The following is a 24,090-nucleotide window of genomic DNA, read 5'->3' as shown; positions in this document are numbered from 1 at the left end:
CAATATTAAAACACTGATAGAGAGTTACTTGAACACTGAAAATAGTACTTCATCATACATCTTTGATTATTAATGACAACAAGAATTAAATAAAACAAAGTTATTGACCACAAATTTATTTAACAAATTTATTTGACATTATTAAATATTTATAAAAAAAATAAAGTTTCACTTGTGAACTTTTTCAAAATTTTCAGAGAGTGGTTATGTATACAGTCCTTTCAATTTTGCCAAGGAGTTTAAACAAAACTGGAAAAGTGTTTTAAAATCCATGTCTGACACACATCTAGGGCAAATCACAGCAAATCTTTCACTAAACATTCTGTAAAACAATACATCACAAAAGTAATCACAATTTTCTTCAGCACATATTAATTAGAAATTTGGGCAAGGATAAAATGCATGCTGAAACTGTAAATGAGATACTAGTTACAGCTAGTTAAAAAAAGTTTGAGTTAAAAACTCAATCTCTAGTTTTCCCAACATGTAAACTGTTGTTTGATTAAATTAGTTAAAGTAAAGGAGTCCATCATCATACATTACATTAAAAACAAAGTCAAATGCTAATAAAAGGGAGCCTTCCGACTGACGGGGTGAGATTCTTATCAAAAGCCACGTCAAATTTCTCAAATCTGGCCGCAGATCCTGCTAACCGCAGTAAGGTACGGTTGTCATCCTACTCGTTGCTGAAGATGTTCTTCAAGGCTGGTACAAGACTATAAAAGATAAAGAACAACAGTTATTATATTAGACCTATACATCTGCATAACATTGAGAAAATCATTAGAAGTACAGAGCCACACAGACAGATTTAGAAAGCAGGCTCTCCTACTTACCTTATGATACACCACAAGCCTGCTCACTGCAAATCTGATGCACTGATTCCGTTGAGGTGATGGTGGAAGGAGATGGAGCAGTAAAGGCAGTGTTGCCATGTCACTATCACAGTCTATGCTCTCACTGGTTCCTTGTAGGAGTCTTCCTTAAACAACATAAACAGACATGTCACAATACTGTACAATTAGGGCTGTGCAAAAATATCGATACAGCTAACTCTCGTGATAGTTGGCTGTATCGAAAGTGTATCGATATTTCGATCGCTACTATTGATATTTTAAAACCAATCAAATTCTTCTGTGTGCGTCAAACGACATCCTCTGCCGCTGCTGTAGTTGTCACTGTCCAGTTGTCTGCCATATACGGCCAATGTCTCAGAAGTTAGAGGGAGTGAGAAAATGGCAGAAAATTTAAAAACACCTGCAGCTTTAAAAGAGCTGCAGGTGTTCAGTTCTATTTTTTTTACATTTTTGATAAAAAGAAAAAGTATTGCAATGTATCACACCATGCAACGCATTGTATCGTGATACGTATCGTATCGGGAGGCCCTTGCCAATACCCAGCTCTATGTACAATACATAATAGAGGTCGACCGATTTTTGGCATATTTTTAAAAATCGGCTTTGGGCGATTTTGCTGCAAAATTAGGGCTCAGTCACACCAAAAGCGCTTTAAACGCTTGCAAACGCAAGGCGCGACGCACTGCCTTTTTTAAAAAAGAGCAGTGCAGCGCGGCTTTTCATATTGCTAAGCAACCACCGAGTCAGCTGTCTTGTCAATCAAATATTGAAGCGTGAGCGCTCTTTTGCTGTTAACTGTCATATTAGCAGAAACTTTAAAAAGAGGGCGCTTGCTCTGACCTTGTTTGAGGATAAGAGGAGCACAAACACGCAGGAGAGAGTGAGCGAGTGGAGTCCGGTTCTTCAAAGCAACTGTAAACTTCCCTCACTACAACGTAAGGCCCGCCTCTCCCCTCATTCGATTGGACAATGGAAGACGCGAATGACGTCAGGCGCTCCTCCGCTCTCAGCGCTCCTTCAAAAACGCGTGCGCGGCAGGCGGCAGAAAACCGCAAGGCGCTCGGCGCGCATAAACAGCGCGCAAACGCGCCCTGCCCATAGAATATCATTCAAAAAAGGCGCCTGCAACTGCCATAAACGCTTTTGGTGTGACTGAGCCCTTAGGCCGAATAATAGACAGGCGCATCTGCGGGCACCTAAGCGTTGTTGTAGAACTCGTGACGCTGCCTCTTGCTGCAAGCAGATAGCTCCTGTGTGTGTGCAGCTGTGCCTTGTTCACAAACAACTTTAGTAAACGATGGCGGGACAAGACGTCACTGTCAGCACAATCAGTCACTTATAGCGCCTCGGAAATGATAATGTAAATGTGTTTAGAAAGATTTGCCCTAAATAACAGTCTCAACTAAAAAACATAGACATTTACTATGTTAACTTTATGATGAATAAATAATTTATCAGGTCTACCATATAAGGATTTTATCCTACAAAGCAATAAAAGCTGATTAAAGATGACAGCAGAGTGTCAGGTAATATCTGTGTCTGATAAATGCATGGTGCAGAGGAGGTTGTAAAACTCTTCAGAAAGACCAGTCATAATTTTTTTAAATACTTTGACTTAAATAGTGACATTTTTACATTTAAAATATCTGCTAATGATGAGAACATTTTGATTATTATGTACATGTAGAAAATCAGCCAAACATATCGGCCATCGGCTGCCCTGATTTCTAAACATCGGCCAGAGAAAAAGCCATATCGGTCGACCTCTAATACATAAGATGACAGACACATTTCAATTTGACAAATGAATATAGATTTTGAAAGTCATAATTTATGAAAGCATGTATTTTGACAAATTAAATTAAAATAATGAAGTGCATTTACCAATATGTGCAACAAAAATGTTGACTAGGACTTCCACTATTCTGCTTAATGGCACAAATGACCATCTTCCAAAACACAACAAATGTTTGCTTGTTACTTCTTCACACACATTTAATTATGCATAGTGAAAATACTATGTGTACTCTTTTACCTCGGTCATGGAGTCATCTGTTGTCTTAGATTTCTTGGAACGACTTTGGTCAAGTTCAGATGGTAAATGACAGTGGCAGAAGTTGCTTGTTGCATCTGGTGACAAAAATTCATGACAAACACACAAAAACTGAAAAATAAACCTAAATTAGTTTTATAAAACAAAGATAATCATCACACTGTACCTTCATTTTGTCCTCTAGCTGTAAGCAGCACATCTTGCAGAATGTCTTCCTCGATTTCAGTGTCATCAACAATGCATACGTTAGTCCACAGTCAGTTTAGCTTACCACCTATGACAAAACACAAATTGCATTTTATATATGTAAGGAAGCAACAAATAAATGAACAGTGAAAAAAAAATCACCTTCACTAATGAGCAAAAATAAATCAATCCTGCAGTTTGATACATTTCCTGGAGCCCTGATAACCAACTTCAGCAACATGTTCCAAACCTGAAATAGTGATTGAATAAAAAACTTTGTATTATCAAACAAAATGTACTATAACATTAAATATGAAAATGTTTTTCATAAAGTTATTGCATCTTATTATAAAGTAATTTAACAAAAATATATGCAATAAAAAAACTGTGGCTTAGGTGAGTGACTTGGTTAACAAAAACTATTCAGGACAGGTTTTAGTACATTGATGATGAGTGTTCTTTTAATGTTTTCCCATAAATCCACCTTTAAAGACCTTAACGCGCTTACGTGCGATTAATTTTCTACCTTCTGTAAAGTTGTGCATTCAAATCGCGCGTGGTCATGCGTCGTCATACGTAGATCAGACGCGCGTGAACAGCTTTGAACGCGGTTCAACCAATCAAATCTAATTCCAGCTATCCGTCACTATTAGGGCGAAAACCAACCGTCCCTATGCCCTACTCCCTTCAAAGTGCAGACATACTCGTGTGTGAACTCTGAAAGCAGCAGCACACATTTAAAATGCTACATTTTAAGACAAGTTACATTAGGCGAAAAAACGAGCAAATCATTTTCTCTCACGAAGTAAATGACGCAGCCATTTACCACACCGCGTGTAACAAGCAGAAATAACTGACATTCACAATTTAATTACATTTAAACAGCGAAAATAACCCCCAAAGTCTAATTTATTAACAGTCTAAAATGAAGATATTGTGACAAATGTACAATTAAGGAGTTAGTGATAAAGGTTGAATATCACAAACACCTGCATTGCATCATGTTTCTCTGCCCACATTGCTTGACTCACACCATAATCTGAAACCACCACCCTGAACGTAAAAGAACTGCACTAACTTAACTGTTTAAATGTACCCGCAAATACAAAATTAGCTATTTTTGCGTTGTTTTGCAAATACGTCGAGCACATACAGAATTATAGATTATGTAATGTTAGACAAATTGTAGTGTAAGTTACCTCAATACAAAATTAAGAAAGCACATTTAATAACGTTAGTCTCTTAATAATAATAATTGGTTAACGTAACATATTTGTCCAAAATCACTCAAAAATTAAACTCATTGCATTATTTAAACAAAACTGCACCGTCATGAGGTAACGTTAAACCGATTAAACAACGTCAGCCAATTACAAATTGAAATTCAGTTCAGTTCAGATTTCCTTGTGGTCACCCACCAAAATATTCACGATTTAACAAACCTACACGGATTATTTGCAGTTTATTATACATTTATCACCATCATATTTAACTTATTTGACTTACCTCAGTAACGTGAGTCCAGGTCGGTCGATGCTGAGTAACTGACTTTCCCGCTTCAGAAAGAAGGGGCGTGGCGTGAATCTTAACTCCCCGCAAACGTTATTATTGGAACACTGGAAAGCAACACCCCCTTGTGGAAGTTTCTGACACTGTGAGTGATGATAAATTATAAACGAACACTACAACTAACACCTGACCACTCTAGAGTAGCGAACTCTGTAAAATCAACACTGGTGGTTTTGCTGTGTGGGGTTTAGTCAAACACTCTTGCGTTGATATCATTCAACCGGGAAGTAGAGGGCTGTAGTCCAACCCGGCCTTTCGCTGTAGGCTTTGGAATTCTGTTAAAGAAAATATATCGCCTGGGATCAGTAAAAATGGTACAATTAAGGGAATATGTTTTAATCAAAATAAAGCATCAAGCAATTAAACTCCTGGAATATTTATCTAGGGTGCATTTCCAAAGTTCACTGATTAACCACCATAGTACGATACATAGTTGGAGAAACAAACTACCTGGTCAAGACTGGTTTCCGAAAAGTCTTCTCATGCAATGTACTTCATTACAGCAATAATCTGATATCAAATCGATTTGAACAGATTAATAAGTAATCCACCTCCCACGTGATATCTTTAACTATGTTGTTGAACCAACATGGTTCAAACAATGAATGCGCAAAGTTACTATGTTTTCTGGTCTTGACTAGGTAGTTAGTTTGCATTCAACAATGCATTGTGTTTAACAGTGTTTGATGGTCTGTACTTTTGGTATGGTTACGAGTTAAGCGTCTGCATAGGTCGAGAACAGATTTGAGTTACTGAGCATTATCTTACATGCTGTATGGGCAAGTGAGGCAGTGCCATACCAAAATATTAATCCACTTGAAAATATAGAACTCTACATAAATTTAATCAAATCTAAACTGTTAACTTGTAAATGTGTCTAATATTTTTGGAGTTTCTAAACTATTTAAAGTTGTAACGTAAGATGAATATTTTTGAAAATTAAGTGCATGCTTGGTTGGCTACTATATGCAATGATCAAGCTGAGAGGGGCAGACGGTTCTTCTGCCCTCTTGAGCTCAACAGCGCCCCACGTATTTCCAATGTAAATATGTGGTGAAAAAAGGAATTGCAGCGAGCCCTAATAGAGACCGATATGGGCAGATCTGAATCTGCCCCTCTAGCTTTTACGTTATGTGAACACAACTCCAGACAGTCCTATATCATTTTGCGTAAGCAAAGTGAACATCAGTCTGCATGTGCGCAGTAACATTAGTCTGATTCTACAAGCTCTGGGCTGCGTTCCCCGAAACCTTCTTAGCTCTACGTGGTTCTTAAGTTGTACCTTACGCTGTACCTTATCGTTAATACGTGTTTCCCGAAACGTTCTTAGTTACGTATCACTTCTGTAAGTCGTTCGTTCAGAAGATTGGTCTGCAGCACTCTTAGCTATACCTTATCCCTCTTGACTCCACTAGGGGCCATCACTGTGATAAAAGCTTGTGTAGACTGCAGTCTATATAACTAAATATTTGTAAAAAAAAAATTGAAGTACACTCTGTGTTAAATTAGGCATTTTTTTATTTAAAGAATAAAACATTCACATAATTAGACATCATTACACTGATTATTTTTTCCAAAGGAACATCAGCTGTGAACTATTATTACAGGCTAAAGAAACTATAAAAAAAAGATTTTGGGTGGAGGATTTGGTGAAACTATGGCAGGCAGCTATACAGCGAATCTTACTATTTCATTTGTGCATTTCATATCCGTTAAATCTTTAGTTTACCGGCTATTTTAGCTGCAAATAAAACAAATCAAGTAAAAAATCGCATGCCACGGGAGCACATTCATCATAATTGTTGATTTTCCTAAATATTATTATTGATGTTAATTCGACTTTGCATCGAACTTTGAGGCAACTGCATGCCATATTCTTTATAAACATTCAAAAGAAACTGCTCCACTTGATTACTGCTTGTATAGTCTCCTAAGGTCAACTAAATTTCCACATTAAAACTAATCAAAGCTAAAATCTAATGCAATCATAATATAATATTTATATATTATATATTTTTATGTTATATTTAACAGGCGCGGCTCCAGAAATGCGTCTTATCCAAATTGTAACCACGCTGCTTGCGCATCCAGTGTCCAAGCACAATAAACGTTTGAACTAATGAACGACAGTTTGTTTTTATATATATTTTAATTTGAATCCACATCCAAGCAGGTGACTTTCAAGACCCACCTTATTCCCTGGCTGTGCAACGCATTCATTGGGAAGCCTTAAAATAAATTATCCTTTAAAGTGAAGGCATAGCGGATGCATTGGAGCAGTTTATGCATGATACGTTTGGAAATGAATTGTGGGTTTTGCACAGGTGGGTTTGATATAAAATAAAAGGTTGAATTTAGTTGCTTGCAACTTGAAATATTTTTACAAGATATTCCTAATAAATTTCACTTGAAATGTTTCTTTAATAAAGAACACCGTTATCTCATAACGCAGCGAAACATATTTCATAAAGTGAACAATTGATTGTCGAGCAATCGATATCAACCTATTCAGCACCATCGCCATGGACAGCACCTAGTAACGTGGTATGTAAGAAAGTATACCTTAAGAAACCCGCTAAGGTACAGTTCGGGAAACACGCCTAGAAAAGGTATAACTAGTTAAGGTTTAACTTAAGAGTCTTCGTAGCGCGCTAAGGGACAACGTTATCGGGAAACGCAGCCCTGGGCATTGCGAGTGGTACAAATTAACCTGATTGTGTAGAGTTTTATTACAGAACTCGTTTGAAAGAGTGTAGGTTAATAAGAAAATCATCATCAAACTTACCAATGGTTAAGTTGTTAAATTGAGCATTTGAAGGGTCATAGGATGAAATAGGGTCCCAGACCTCTTATAAGCATTAAGGGAACCCCTATAAAGCACAAAATATAAATTAGGGGTGTCCCCTGTTTTTTATTAAAATTAAAATACTACATGAATTTACAATTCTCGTGCTGCGCTGCCACAAAGCAATATTGTCCATTATTTGTCCAAATTTCGCAATTAACGAATCCTAAATATTTTTTTTTTGTCTGAATTAATGTAAACTGTCAAGTGCGCCTCACGCTGTTTTCTGGAGGAAATGACAGATGAGTTAATGTTTCTGCCATTATTTTCACCTCATTGACAGTAAGAATCTTTGGTTTAGGGCTAGAGGCTTTAAAAAAAATTCTTCTCAAACTATTATTTCACACCAGTGGTGAGGCTACCCACCCCAGATTGATGTCACAAAATATTTTAAAGCAGAAATCACGCATAAATCATAATCTCTTAAATACTAATCGCTCAAATATGCATTATTCAGAAATAAATAACTATTTTTAGAAACTTTATCATTTGCATTTGTTTCTAAACCATGCAAATGTAAACATGCAAGCGATTTTAAAAAAAATAAGCACAAGATGTTAAAGCTGTTTTCTGTGCGCACATACGCACACACATACTCAAATGGACGCACACTTATATGCGCACGCATGGAAACAGTTCAGAAAGAAATCAGATGTGTCAGTGGTCTTAAAGTGGCAGTGCCTAAGTGCCCTCAAGAAATCTGCTTTTGTTTGTGTCATTACATTAATTACACAATCCAAAACCAAAGGAAAATCACTTAGCTTTACAAACATTAATTATCTTTAATTTATACAATTAAGAATTTATACAATTAATGTTATTTTTCATTTGATTGTATTTCTGTACCTAAATACTACTGTTAGATCTTACTTTATTTGTATCTTTGTTCTTTTCTATTTGTGACCCGTCATTGAAACCAGTGACACAAGTCGGCAGCACAACTTTCGAGATAATGAGAAAGAAAGGGTTTTTTATTTTCAAAATGGGTGATTTTCATTTTTTTGCAAAATCTGTTAGTTGAGATCACAAAGAAGCTTATCCATGTTTGAGATAGCAGTTTTTGTATATTTAAAGCAACACTAAAGAGTTTTTTTACCTTAAAATAACGTTTCCAAAAAAGTTTCAGTCGTTCATCCACTCGAAACAGGGTGAACGGCACTTTCACATTCGCTTCGCAGCCCTCTATCGGCCAAAACCGCACTAAAGAAGTTTCCAACCGTCGGGTCACAGTCCTGTAGTTCGAGTTAAAACTACAAAAACTTGCTTTACGGCGACCTACAATCCAATCAGAGCCAGCTTCGCTGCAGTTGGCTAAATTATTTACGACAGTGGTAATGGACAATTCCGCTTCCAACCTGTAGGGGGAGCAAAGAGCAATAACTCTTTAGTGTTGCTTTAAAAGCGTACATTTTGCAGTTGAAAACTGCTTTTTTTCCGGAGATTCTAGCGTTTGTTTTGTTTTTGTTTTTACTTTATGTACTCCGTTAAAATACTACTATATTGTAAAATTATGCAATTTGAGAGTATGCATGGAGGTGTTGTTATTATTAAAACCAGGATCAGATGATTGTTGATCCTGGATCACATCTTACTTTGTGAAAAATAGTGACCCTATAACAGCAGGAGGGGGGGCTTGGCTGGGGACTTCTTAGCTAGGAGACCCCCATAAGCTTTGACATAATTTGAACACTGGTCAGAAGCCCCTACTGCATTTGAATATAATTATTGTTTTTGTTTTGTACTTTGCAGACAGTCCCTATACTGCATTTTTACAGTACATTGTGAAATCAGTTTTTTACAATACTTCAAAGCAATGAAAACAAGGCTCTCTAGTATCACACATACACCGTAAACAAGCATTTCAACCAGTTCACATGCCAACAAGCCGCACCTTGTATTTCTTATGCTGAGAAAAAAAGAGACTTTGCTTGTTATAATTGATGGTTTTAAGTTAGTTTCTGCTATATAAAATAGATAGTTTTCAGAAGAGAGGCAGCACAAGCCAGTCTATTCCTGTTCTGTTTTAAGCCAAGAGTATTTATCACTTAACAGAAGAAAAAACACTATGAAAACATAAACCAAAAGTACACAGAATCACAGAACATAACATAACCCCCCAGGAGTAATTTCCAGACACTTCCAAACAAATGTCTAGGTAGGTAGTGGAGTGAAACATGGTGAAACCAGGCCCATGAAATGGCAGAGGGCCTGGAGGCCAGGGCAGAGCAAGAAGCCAGTTCAGAGCCAGAGACCAGGGAGGAGCCAACAGGACCAGAGACCAGGGGGTGCAGATGGCGTCAGGAGCTAGAGAGGAGCTGTAAACCAGGGTGGTGCTGGTGACAACGGGAACCTGGAAGGAACTGAAGACCAGGGTGGTCCAAGTGATGATGGGAACCTGGGAGGAACAGGAGACCAGGGTTGTGCCGGTGGCAAAAACACATTGGGATGAGCTGGAAACCAGGGTGGTGCATGTAGTGACAGAAACACAAGATGAACTGAAGACCAGGGTGGTGCTGGAGGAAATGGGAACACGGGAGGAACTGGAGATCAGGGTTGTGCCAGTGGCAAAAAAAAAATACTAGGAAATGGAGACCAGGGTACTGACGGTGGCAAGAAGAACACAGGAAGAAATAGAGACCAGGGTGGTGCCACTTGCAACAGGAACCCAGGAGGAAATGGAGACCAGGGTGTTTCCGGTGGTAAAGGTAGCCTGGGGGGAACTAGAGACCAGGGTGGTGCTGGTGGTAAAAGGAACCCGGGAGGAACTGGAGACCAGGATGTTTCCGGTGGCGACAGTAACCCGGGAAGAACTGGAGATGAGGGTGATGCCGGTGGGAAAAGGAACCCGGGAGGAACTGAAGACCAGGGTGGTGCCAGTTGCAACAGGAACACAGGAGGAAATGGAGACCAGGGTGGTTCTGGTGGAAAAAGGAATCCGGGATGAACTTGAGACTAGTGTAAGGGTAGATTTACTACAGTGGTTCAGTCTGTTGGAACGCCGAAATGACTGAGAAATGTTAACAGCATGATGATGTAAAAATTTCTGGTCAATTATCACCCTTCTGCAACTTATACCGATGATGGAAAAAAATTCAGTTATGATAGCAAAATATGTGGCAGAGCATGGCTAGAATATAAATATAATGTATTGCAATATGTAGTGTTTAAGTATTAGCCTCCAATCAAAACTAAACAACAGATTTACAAATAAAAAGGTTTAATAACAGTACTGACTTAAAGTTACAATTGAAATGGTTACATTATAAATGTATGAAATGGTAAATAATACATGTACAATTAACTGTTTCTAATGTAATGTAAGATATTACCTGACAGTATAGAGAACAGAAAGAGAGAAAGAAAGTTTAGAAGAAACAGAGTCACCACTGAGAACCGGTATCTAGGCCTAATGGCCTGAGCCCCAGAGCTCAGGTCAAGAGGAAAAGCATAGAGAATTCAAGAGCAGAGCCCATAGAGACCAGACGATAGAAGGAAGAGCGCAAGAAAAAGAAGAACCAGAAGACTCCCAAACAAACTCTTTTATCCTCTATCCCTTGACCATGTGACTAAACCCAATATCATACATTCAGACTGACTAATCAGAAAATCACCTTTAACCCCCACTGTACTGGAAAACAGCTCTGCCAATAGTCTTTGATCACTATCAGTAAGCACAGGAATGCAGATGGTAGCGGACAGAAATGGGGGTTGTGACAAGTTGTGACAGAAAAACACATTTCTACAATTTTAATCATACACCAGGGTGTTGTCGGTAAAAAAAGCACCTGGGAACAACTGGAGACCAGGGTGGTTCCGATGGGAAAAAGAGCGTGGGGGGAATTGGAGACCAGGGTGGTGCCAGTGGCAAAAGGAGCCTGGGGGGAACTGGAGACCATGGTGGTTCCGATGGGAAAAAGAGCGTGGGGGAATTGGAGACCAGGGTGGTGCCAGTTGCAAAAGGAGCCTGGGGGGAACTGGAGACCAGGGTGATGCCAGTGGCAAAAGGAGCCTGGGGGGAACTCGAGACCAGAGTGGTGCCAGTGGCAAAAGGAGTCTGGGGGGAACTGGAGACCAGGGTGGTTCTGGGGGCAAAAAAGAACCCAGGAGGTACTGGAGAGCAGGGAGGTGCCAGGGTGACTGGAATCCAGGAGGAACTGGAGACTAAGGTGGTGCCTGTGGCAAAAGGAAACAGGGAGGAACTGGAGACCAGTCTAGTGCAGGTGCCAAAAGCAAACCAGGAATAGGAGACCAGGGTGGGCCAGTGGTGACAGGAACCCAGTAGGAAATGGAGACCATAGTGGTGCCGGATAGAGAACAGAAAGAGACTGTCTTGACCAAGTTAGAGAATATGTAGAATTCGGGAACTGCCCTCTTGGCAAGGTCAGGAGTTTAGAGAGCTCGGGAGTTGACCAAGAGGTCAGGAGCAGTCATCTTGGCCAGGCCACAAGGTTTATGGAGTTTGGGAACTGCCATCTTGGCAAAGGACATAGAGTCTAGGGAGCTCAAGAATGGCCATCTAAGCTGACCTACTTATGGGTGACAGGGGATTCAGGAATTACCATCTTGGCTGTGACAGAAGTTAATAACTTGTCTTTCTAAATTATGTCAACTTATCATAAGTAAAAATTTTAAAATGTACGTTGAATTGACCTTTTGTTGTTTAAACTTCATGCTGCATTTTTTTACAGTGTTGTCTCAATGCATAAAGTTTGTTTCTTGTTTATGACTTGTTTGCCCCATTTTTAAACCATGCATTTCATGTTTGTTTTACAGTACGAACTCAGGTATTTTATTTGCTGTAATGTGCAATTACATCTTGTTTTGTTTCCTGTGCTTCAAGTTCTGACTACAGTAGGATAGTATTTATTGCATCACCATTATAATTAATGTGATGCCCTTTAAAGGCGCTGTGCTGCAGGCAGTAATTTCTAAGAGGCATTTCTAGTCCATTCTAACTTCAGGTGAATCACATGTTTTTGGTGCCAAGCCACTTCACACTTTGTGATAAACAATCATGTCAGGGCATGTTATGAATTATGTGATGAGTCTTGAAATTCAGTGATGACAACATTGATTAATAGCAGACGTATACGTGCATTTCGAACAATACCTGTCCTTTTAATGAACTTTTTGGACCCACTTCAAATGTTGAGAAGTACTTATGAGACAATCACCATGGGTTAAAAGTGTTAAACTAGTAATTACAAATGTCCTATTAATGATAAAGAAGAATGTACACAACAGTTGTTCATAGTACTACATGCTTTCGCTAACATGAAGTAACAAGGAGCAATATAGTTTATCATTTATTTTTTCTTTGTTTTAAATCATGTCCATAGTAAAAATCCTTCATGTTGGCTTTGTAAACAAATACAACTATATTTAAAAGTGTCATCCAAAGTAAAAAGTAAACTTTTTATTCTTTTTTTCCCTGGAATTAAATGTGAGCCTATAATAAACTCAGCCTAACAATAGTACATACACATGTAAGAAGATGCGTACAATGACCATCCTTCACGCTTTGCTTCCTCACTTTTTTAAATCTTCATGAAAGCATCTGCTTAATGCCTAAATGTCCAATCACTTGGGCCAGGTTGTTTTTTTAAAGTCATATTAAAGGTCTTTGTTATCGCATCTCATAAAGGCTACTTCTTTTTTAACAATAGTCTCTACATCATACTTCGGTGGACATATGGCACAGCTGGCTTCCTCCACAGACAGCAAAACCTCCCAAATCGAAAATGCAAAGTGAAACGGGATTTATACTGGACTAAATATATTCAATGTTCACTTTATTTATATTTATAGAGCACATATAACAATTGTTGATCACAGTGCTGTACAAGTAAAAATACAGAGTAATAATAAAATTACAATTAATACTTTATATCAGAATATTATACAAAAAAGTGACCAGAATCAACAATCTGTAAATACAAAAAATTACCCCCTAAACTTGCTCTTCTTTTTACTTACGCCATTCCAGCATCTACAGCTATATTCATGGCGAGAACCAGTTAATCCATACAAGTTTTATTCAGACAAGTTGATCCATACACAGGTTGGGGAAGGGACAATTTTGGCATCTCCAATTTACCTAACTTGCATGTTTTTGGCCAGTGGGAGGAACCCATGCTGACATAGGAAAAACATCCAAACTACACACAGAAGGCCACCTGCCCTAGCCGGGGCTCGGACCAGGGACCTTCTCGCTGTGAGGCAACAATGCTGCCCACCGTGCCACCCCCAAAGATGTTCAAAAGCCTGTAAAAAATGTTTTTAAATGCTGCTTAAACTGAGAGTGCGGCACTACTGGTTATAATGTGGTAGCACATTCTTAAACCTCGGAGCAGCAGCCGCAAAGATGCGTTCTCCTCACGTTTTCCAGATTGTCGGCGGGACCACTAAAGAATTCTGTGACTCAGCGTAGCCTTCTTGTTCGTTTCTTGACCTGAGTCAGATTAGATGATGAAGCAATACAATTTTGCTTTGGTGACAAACTGCTCAAAATTTTTCTGTGGATAAGCGATGTGTAACACGTCTTTTGAAGGTTATGGATAGTTTGTTAGTTTTAGACATGCAAATAAAAGGAAAGCACCAAGGGGCAACCTTCTGATCTCCCTTGTGAAGCCAACGCGAAAGTGCCTTAAACTGTTTGTTAAGTCTCACGTCATGCACCGCTAACGGGTACAAATTATCTCAATAGATGATTCGTGCTTTTGAGTCTCCAAACACCACAAAAGTCTCAAAAACACCAGTAAAAGTCGCTGGATTTGTCGCTTTTGACAAAAAAAAGTTATGTTTGTGTTATAATCAGTCCTTGAAATGGGGGAAAAAGGTGGCTCTCTTTGCATTGTCAAATCATGACATTTTTACAGTGAAAAACAAAACTTGCTGTTACAACAACAATTTATTGATATTAACAATATAAATGTATTTAAACATGTTTGTGTGAGCGTGGCTGCGTGCGTGCGTATTCTTTACAAAGACATTTTCTTTTTAGAAGTTGGTCATTAATAAACTTAATAGTCTTGAAGTTTGTTAAGATGGTGTACAACAATTGCATCTAGATGTTAAACAACCAAGAAAACAGCCCTGATCTTGTCTTTTCAGTCATATTTATGGTTACAAGACAGCAAACATAGTAAATAACTTCATAAGAAGTAGGCCTAAACTTGGGTTTTACAGTTCAAATCACTTACATTTTAGACGGCATATTGACTGTTTTGGTCTATTTTAGCAGCGAAAATAGATCTGATGAATCCAAACAAAAAATCACAGCTAGCGCGTCTCACAGCAACACTCAATCGTGGTTTGAATGATTCAGCGATTTGAACGAATCGGTTGAGTCAAAGATTCAATGACCCATTCACAAACATCCGTCTTATTCTTGATGAATCGGCCGTTTGAACGAATCGCTTGAATGAACGACTCAATGACTCGTTTAATTAAACCGCTTATTACCTGTATATCCGCGCTCACCAGTCCAAACACATTTTTATTTTTTTTCAGGAGTTATGTATATACAAAATGATAACTTTTGATGACAGTAGTTTAGTGATAAAAAATGTTTTTTTTTTCCCAGATTTTATTTTTTGCCTCCCATCCTGTAGTCACTCGCGCCCCCCAGTGATAGTGTCGGCGGGCCCCACTGGTTGAGTACCACTGCCATAGGGAAATGACAAAAAAATCACGCTAATATAAACTCGTATCATAATGCAAACCTACCAAAATCACCCAATCGTGATTTTTATCTCCATAACGAAATCTGAGATCACCAGACATTTTTTATGAATTATTAATATATTGCTGATTGTCTGCTGCATTAAAATAATGTTGAAAAAATTTATTAGAATAGATAGATTAGAGTATTTAACGTAATAATTTTTAATTTTAACACAATTTTCTCAACCCATCCTCACCCCATGTCGTCAATATTTGACGACACTTGACCATTCGTCAATATGTGACGGGGAGGGTATACCTTTCGCGTCATTTTTTGACGAACTGGGGACTTCAATACTATTACGTCCGTTGCATTCTCTTTCCTATTTTCTTACCATTTTTGCGTCGGTTTAGGGTTAGATTTACATAATGACATCCCTACCCAAACCGAAAGGTATACCCTCCCCGTCACATATTGACGAATGGTCAAGTGTCGTCAAATATTGACGACATGGGGTGAGGATGTGTTGATTTTCTAAGTACATCTATCTCAATATAGTTTGTTGGTTGAACTTCATTTCAAAAGAAGAATAAAAAACGATGCATTAGATTTGTGCGTAATGAGACGTACACGCCAAATGCCAATAATGAGTATGTATCAGTGTAAGAGATTATAAGTGAAATAGTTTACCAGTTAATGTGATATATTAATGTATGCCCAAATTGCAAAGTAAATTTGTACATCTGACAACATGCACATACACACAAATTTTCTACATCTGACAACACGCACGTACACACACACCTACGATCAATGAGATGCACAAGAAAGTACCAGAACTTTTTCTATCCTACTTCAAGCAGTGCTTTGCAGACGGTCCCTATTAAAAAATCTATCAGTTATACCTCGAGGGAAATAAAATTTCCTCTCTAGGTATTAACACATTCACCGTGAGACTGCCATTTTAGCCAGTTCACACGCTCAAATACCACACCTTGTATTTCTCATTTTGATAAGAGATAAATTTTCCTGCTATAGCTAGCTGGGGGCAAAACCGGAGGCGGCCAATAGTCAGCTGCGAAGAAACTCAAATGTCAAGTTGTTGTGTAAGTACAGTACAGGTTCCAATTTTACATTTATTCCATACCTGCTGCAAAAAAACATTGACAGCCGTTGAAAAACAGTAATAAAATACACTTGCGGTTGCAGCGCACACTTCATATGAAGAGTTTCGTTGCAAAACGAGATAACTCAGTTTTTAACATTTCTGTCAAAACATGTTTATTATTATGTTATCATGTTATTATTTTGTTTTATGGTGCTACTTAGCTGTATTTTTTAAGTTATGAAGGTTTAAATTAAAACAAACCAACTGCAGTTGAATTGATATTAATTGGAATGCACAACCAAAAAACAAGATTTCTGAAAAGTAAAAAAAACGGAGTTATCTCGTTTTGCAACGAAACTCTTCATATCATGTCCGTGCCCATCAACCACATTGGACATCTAATGATTTATACTGTAAGGGTGGATTTGACTATAGTGGTTCAGGCTGAGAAATGTTAACAGCAAGATGGTGTAATACTTTGTATTTGATGTCAATAATCACCCTTCTGCAACTTATACTAATGACGGAAATAAGTGCAGTTATTGTAGCAAAATATGTGAGAGAGAGCATTGGTTAATGGTTAATAATAAATGTACAATTAACTGCTTTCAATGTGTTTGAGATATTACCTGATAGCATAGAGCTGTGGTTCTCAAACTTTTCAGTGTTTAATATTTGAGAATAATTTAGATATCATAATGTGTATAAAGTGTTAAACTAGTAATGCCTAAATCAATGATAAAGTAACATACTGAACAGTTGTTCTGCTTACCCACACTGCAAACAAAAAAATTCTTAGTATTTTTGTCTTGTTTTCATTAAAAAAACAAAAAATTCTTAAATTAAAATTCTTTTTCTTGATGAGCAAAACGACCCAACAAAATAAGTCTAGTTTTTAGACCAAAAATATCGAATTTAAGTGATTTTGTGCATAAAACAAGCCAAAAAATCTGCCAATGGGGTAAGCAAAAAAATCTTGAACATTTTTCATAAACACTAAATTCAAGAGAAATTTGCTTGGCCGATTTTTTGCTTGTTTTATGCAGAAAATCACTTAAATTTGATATTTTTGGTCTAAAAACTAGACTTAATTTAAGAATTATTAGATATTTTTACTGAAAACAAGACAAAAATACTAAGAATTTTTTTTCTTGAAAATCATTTTTTACAGTGCATGTCCCATGTGTATGAGTATAAATAGCACAAAGGGCTCTATTTTAACAATCTGAAATGCAAGTGCGAAGCGCAAAGCGCAAGTGAATTTGTGGGCGGATCTTGGGCGCTGTTGCTATTTTCCCGGCGGGAGAAATAAGTCTTGCGCCAGGCGCAAATCAATAAGGGGTTGGTCTGAAGTAGGTTCATTATTTATAGGTGTGGTTTGGGCGTAACGTCAAATAAACCAATCAGAACGCTATCCAACATAACGCAAGGGCGCAAGTTCCATGGCGGGTTGCTATTATTATGACGGATTTACCAGGCGCACGCCAGGAGCGGTTCACAGCCGAGGAGACCCACGTTCTTGTAAGAGCAGTCAAAGACAGAGAAGTTGTTTTGTATGGGGATGGGAGAAACCCGCCCAAGTCAGCGTCGGTTAAACAGGCGTGAGATGAAATAGCCGCAATTATCTCATCAGCTGGCACCCCTATCGTTGCGCCAAGCGCTACAGGAGACGGGGGAATCCCAAACTTGCCGGCATAAATCGAGCACGGCGTGTAACGGAAGGTGGATCTGCCTCTACACATGAGCTGACACCAGCAGAGGACATCGCTGCGTCCACCCTCACCGCTGAAAGGGTTTGGGGGCTTTGAAATCGGACCCAAGAAACGCAAGCAAGGTCCAACCCCAAAGTACACTTACAAATCAAGTTCATATACATTAAGGTTTCTTATGAAAACATTTTAATTATTATTTACATAAAATAAACGTAATAGAGCCACACAACAAACTTATGAAAATATTTTAATCGTTATTTGCATGAGAATTTTTTTTATCGCAGCCACACAATAAATAAAAACTATCAGCACCATGCTCACCACAATGATTTCCCTTATCTCATGTGTTAATATTTTTTATTGTAACAATCTATGATTTGCAAAAATAACTGTTGCATCTGTGTAGATGCAACGCGCCACTGACTTTAGACTATTTTTTTTGGTCAGTGGCAGAATTGTTTTTTGAAACTGCAAAATAGCATCAGGGATGGTTTGCGCCGGAACACGCCTCCTTTTTTGCGCTGACCCGCCCAGACAGCGCAAGTTCATTCCCTAGTTTGCCGACGTGCGTCTGTGGAGGGAAAAACCCGCTGTGCGCCTGTGCAAAATACGAATGATACATGCGTCACTGACAAAGTCAATTGCGCTGGGTGCAAGATAGGGCCCAAAGTGTGAAAACTTGTGCAATACATACGCCAAATTCAAATTTTGTGTGTATGATCATTTTTATTGTGCGAATATTCAGGCCAATCACAACGTACAGATAAGCTGACCAATAAGGGACACAGAGCTTTTCAAATCCGTGCATTTCAAGAAGAGAGTGAAATCTGGAGCTACAAAAATGTACGGTGTGTGGAAAATAATGTGTTTTTGAACCATAAACCACACGAACACATTGTATTATACCAAATACACAAAATAACCTTGTTTTTAGCAATGAAATAGGTGCACTTTAAAACTTTATTTCTGGTTTTTGAGCCATTGTCACTTGAGTTTGGGTTAAATTTGGGATTTGCTTTAGTCATGTCATTTAATGCATAAGTTCTCCATGTTTTTGTCTATTTTTAAGCCATGGTCGCTTGGAGTTAGGGTTAGAAATGAGGTTTGGATATAATTTTATGTTACAAAAAATTGTTCTAAACCCAAACCCAAGTGACACTGGTAAAAAATACAAAACAGTTGAGAAACCAATACATACAACCACACAAAAAGATGTATTAAATGAACAGGAAGGACTGTATCATATGTACGCAAAATTGGAATGTGGAATGTATTGCACGAGTTTTCACACTTTATTCGCATCTCTATGAAACTGTATTGGTTCTGCTATACCCTTGATTTATAGTAGTATTGTTTCCCTTTGAAGCATATAAATCCAATCTTACATTATTTTAGACCTGAGAGAAGGGCAGATTAGTGACCCATCTAAAAAAATGTACTGTTGGTCTGTTGTGCTTTATAGTGATATGCCAGTTATTTGTTCCACATTTACATTTATCAGTAACACTTTTGTTTTATTTGTTAAATAGACTTTTTCTGGGATGATAGGTTGCTTATTAGATGTGATCCCCAACTACTTCTCTGCCTGAACTTTATTCCGTGTATCGCTGATAATTGTGCCGATCAAGTAGAGGTAAATCTGGTTCACGCCCAAATGTCTTTCAGGATTTTTGAGTATTACGAAACTTATCACCCCATACTGTAACACAGTATGGGGTAATACGTTTTTTTTTGGACCGGATTAAGGGAGTAATGGAGAACTTGCCATGTCTGCCAGCTCGAGGTAATGCCAAACCACCTCTACGCCCCATTCCTGTGATGGGAGAGCCTTTGCAGCGCATCATTTTAGATTGTGTAGGACTCTAGCCTCAAACCAAATCTAGACTTCAATATATTTTAACCTTGATGTGTGCAGTGCCATTGCGCTCTTTGAAAGCCAAGGTTGTTTTGCACGCTCTTAATAACTTCCTTTCTACTTTCAGGTTTCCCAGGGTAGTGAAAACTGTCCAGGGATTTTTAATTTATACCCAAACTCAAATTCAAAGTGTTGTCCCAATTGAACATTGACCATCAAACCTCTAGCACTTATCATCTTGAATCACAAGGCGCTTTAGAGAGATTTCATCAAACTCATAAATCAATGATATTGTGCCAAGACAGAGAACTGGATGAAAGTTTACCTTTATTGTTTTTTGCTGAACGTAAAACTCTGAATGACTTCTCACTAAATTCTACATAAAGACAAATTCACATTTGTTCATACGTACGTGTTGTGAAGTGCATGAGAGGTTCAAATGTGCATATAAATACGAAAAAAGTTATGCAGCTGTTTGCCAGTAACTTACTGTAGATTTAAATGTATGATATTTACTGGCAACAGTTTGTTCAAAATTAAATGAACATTAAACTTTAACAAGTCTTTGTCTAGAATAAAACTAAAACTAAAAATGTAGATTCGTTTCAGATTCTATATTTAATATTTATGTTTAAACCACACCGATCTATATAAATGATCAGTGGTATAGACACATATATTAATTTTACAGCACTTTTAAGAATGTCTTGATTTTAATGTAGTAGGCTATATGAACTATAACTCAAGTATGTATTTTACTTTATTTTATTAAATATTAGTTTTTTTAATGCACTTGATAATTTGATAACAGAGAATAAACTTTATAAAGAGAGTAAGGAAAGAGGATATGATTTTACTTAATACTTCGTCTCCTCCGAGGAAAGGAAACGAGGATGCACAAATAAGAATTGAGAAGCACCCCATGTTCAGATTTTTTCCTTCAGATTTTGGTTCCCAGAATGCTTTGCATAAGGCTTTTATTTTATTCTGTAAAGATAGACTTGTTTTTGTTCATTTAACTTTGAAAATCTATTATTGGTATTTTGTATATTTTTTATCAGGTACACTGAAGTTCTCTTGAAGTAGAACTATACTTTAAAATTGTTTGTAGTGCATAACTTTTCCAAATGTACTTGCTTTTGTTGGAAAAAATCTCTTTTTCTTGTGCGTTTTTTTGAAATCCACTAGATGGAGCTCTTTGTATATGTTTTCTACTGCTTGAGAGAGAGAGAGAGAGAGAGAGAGAGAGAGAGAGAGAGAGAGAGAGAGAGAGAGAGAGAGAGAGAGAGAGAGAGAGAGAGAGAGAGAGAGAGAGAGAGAGAGAGAGAGAGAGAGAGAGAGAGAATGATTGTTTTTGAAAAAGTGTGACACCCACTGTCTGTTTTGGGTAATGGACATTGTTTAATCTCTATATTTATTAGATCACAATTTTACTTTACTCTTGGCTACAAGGTTGGATATTTTATTTATTTTAAATGCAACAACACTGTAAAACATTTCAAGCTGGTTAAACGTAAAAACAAAAGTTCATCTGCTGCCTTAAAAATGTGAGTTAAATATACTTGAAGATATACTTTGTTTCAACTCACAAGTAGTTAAGATAACGTGTAACTTTACGTTTAACTTTTTGAAACTTACAAAAATGAGTTTAATATCTAAAACTTTCCATGATTATTTGAATTAAATAGCAAGAGTAGGTAAACATAACTTAATGAGGCTTTCATGTTTTACAGTGAATTATTGTAATCATTTTAATAAGCATTATTATATGAACAAATTTGTTGCGTGCTCAAATGTAACTCCTAAATTGTAGGCTATGAAATAACATTTGCGGTGTTTACATATTTGCCGTATTTCATTAACCCAATTGATCTACATCTTTATACTCTTATTATATTATATTACTAATTCTTACAAAATCATGATTCCTGCTTTTGTCTTGGGCTACCGATTGATAGTAAGCAATATCCTGCCCTCGCTGAATGACGCGCCATTGCAGATTTGCGCAAAACCTTAGTGTTATGACGACGTTTCCATTAACCAATGAAATGCAACTCTGAAATATATTTTTCCGACTGATGTTGGTAGGTTTACAAATATCACATCTAGGCATTATTTTTAACTGAATGACACGTAAAAGTATGTATGCCAACTTGAAATTGCCAGGCATTAATGCCAAGGAGAGCCCCTTATAGGAGCGGAAACTTATAGATTCTTGGAGGTAATAGGCTACATTTAAAATCAAAGAGATGTAGGAGTGTTTCAATACTTAGGTTGGCATGGAAAGTCTGTTATAGGCTACTTGGTACTGGGAGCAGACATGTGTTAGGTGTTTCTGGGAGGTTACCGCGTCATTTTCAAATAATAATTATGTAACTTACTTGCAGCAGGTGACCTGTAAATGCGAATAAACTGTTTCCAATGCAGTTCTGCGAAATATACCTCTTCGAATTGCCAATGTCAATTTGCGCAATTTAAAGGGTAATGAAAACGCAGCTTAGGTAGTCATCAAGTGTTGCCAAATATTAGTACGAAAAACTAACTAAAATAATAGGCAATAAGGAACAAAATAAGTTCAAACCCTATCTGAAATAAATCAGAGAAATCGCTAAGTAACATAGCCTACATCTTTATAAAATGTCCAAAAAGTCACATTAATTGCTAAAACTCGGAACTCTATTAATCAAATTATGAAATTTAGAAAATCTCACATAGGCTATATAGATATATATGAGAAACTGCCTGAACTTGTTCACTGAAACCCAATTTACCTACGGGTATAAAATGGAGGAACTCTGAAATCCTAACCATTATCATATACACAAAAAATATTGCTAAATAGCCCTAAAAGCTCGTAATCATAGTGGAACCATTTGCACCTGTAAAGCTCCTTTGAAGAACCATGCGCGGGTGATATAGCACCACTATAGCACCAGATATGATTCTATAAAGCACAATAATAGTTCTACACATGTGCTACATGGCACCTAAAATGGTACCCTTTAATTACGAGCCAGTGAACCACTTTTAGTGCCATTTTGTTATCATCAGAGCGCGCAGACGAAACGCTACATCTGTTATCTGCTTTCGGGTGTGAATTCCTGCTGTTTGTGTTCACATTAAAATAGAGAATCCTAGAGAGTCCTGTAAAGTAATATTACGAAACCATTGAGATAAAAGAAAAAGACTTTACCTATTCATCCAAAACCGCATTTTAGATGATGTGCAATGAGTTCTGTAAGCTGGTTAGTCCAGATATGCGCTCCAACGCTCAAAGCCACGTGATTTTTTCGACGCGCATCTGGGATTATTGGGTTCAAGTGTTTCCATCGTAGTTCAGCAAGTTCATACGCATGTCTATGGACATCTTGGCGTTTCCATCCAGCATTTTTATGCGAAATGTCCCTTAAGCTGGATTTGCGCAAAACTTATATATTATATAACATATTGCGATGTTCTAAATGTCGATTAAAAAAACTTGATGCGTCTCCACTATGCCAAGAAACGACCCTTCTACCTAGAAGCAGACAAAAGGTGTTTCATGGAAGTTTTAGTAGGCTACATACCCTGTGATCTTCAAATAATGATAATGTGACTTAGGCTACGTCAGGTAAACCGAAAATGCGAATAAACTGTTTCCATTGCAATTTTGCGTAATACACGTTTTACGAATTGCCCGAAAAACCACCTTATGCGAGCGTAAAAACCTTTTTGAGTTTTGCATATCGGCGTGTTTCCACAAGCCATAGACTATTTTAATTAATTTGAATGGAAACGAGACTACTGATACAAACCTGGTTTCTCCAAAAACATGTAGGAGTTTTTCCTCGATGAAACTCGCTCCATCCTCAGGCGAATCAAACTCCTGCGTCGGCAGTGTTGCCAGATTGTAAATGTCCAAGGATTGTACGAGAAGCTCAAAGTTATGGTAGCATTTGGAAGAAATGATCGTATCCAGATCGAATGTGTAGAATACAGCTATTTATCTAGACTATCTAAACCCCTTTTGATAGCCTGTAAATGTCCCCAGTAGATAAATAACTAGGTGTACCTTAGTGGGAGGATCAAACTTGAACCTATTGACCCAAGCCCCGCGGCGGGAACGCGCGTCATCTAGGAATTGTTTGTCATATTAGAAGAGACAAGCAGGGGGTGTATAGATGTGTTGTGTGAGACAAACTGAAACAGATGTGTGAATGCAAAACAAGAAATGACATATTACATTATATTTATTGTCTT

At 37.6% G+C, this 24,090-nt stretch overlaps 1 long non-coding RNA gene across 3 annotated transcripts; it reads right to left on the bottom strand.

Annotated features, from left to right (window-relative positions):
• Positions 1-100: 100 nt before the first annotated feature.
• On the bottom strand, positions 101-4,850 carry LOC141369519 (uncharacterized). Of its 3 annotated transcripts, XR_012373297.1 has the most exons (6): positions 4,603-4,850; positions 3,259-3,346; positions 3,077-3,184; positions 2,893-2,987; positions 837-978; positions 101-716 (listed from the first exon to the last, which is right to left on the bottom strand). It is a non-coding gene; the product is annotated as an uncharacterized lncRNA (long non-coding RNA). The 3 variants fall into 3 exon arrangements; XR_012373298.1 differs by having other exon boundaries at positions 837-982; positions 3,077-3,346; XR_012373296.1 differs by having other exon boundaries at positions 3,077-3,346.
• Between the last annotated feature and the right edge of the window lie 19,240 nt (positions 4,851-24,090).

This window comes from Misgurnus anguillicaudatus, chromosome 14 (assembly GCF_027580225.2).
Source record: "Misgurnus anguillicaudatus chromosome 14, ASM2758022v2, whole genome shotgun sequence".
Lineage (NCBI taxonomy): Eukaryota > Metazoa > Chordata > Actinopteri > Cypriniformes > Cobitidae > Misgurnus > Misgurnus anguillicaudatus.
The sequence above is the reverse complement of the archived record's forward strand: the minus strand, read 5'-3'. Positions and strand labels throughout refer to the sequence as shown.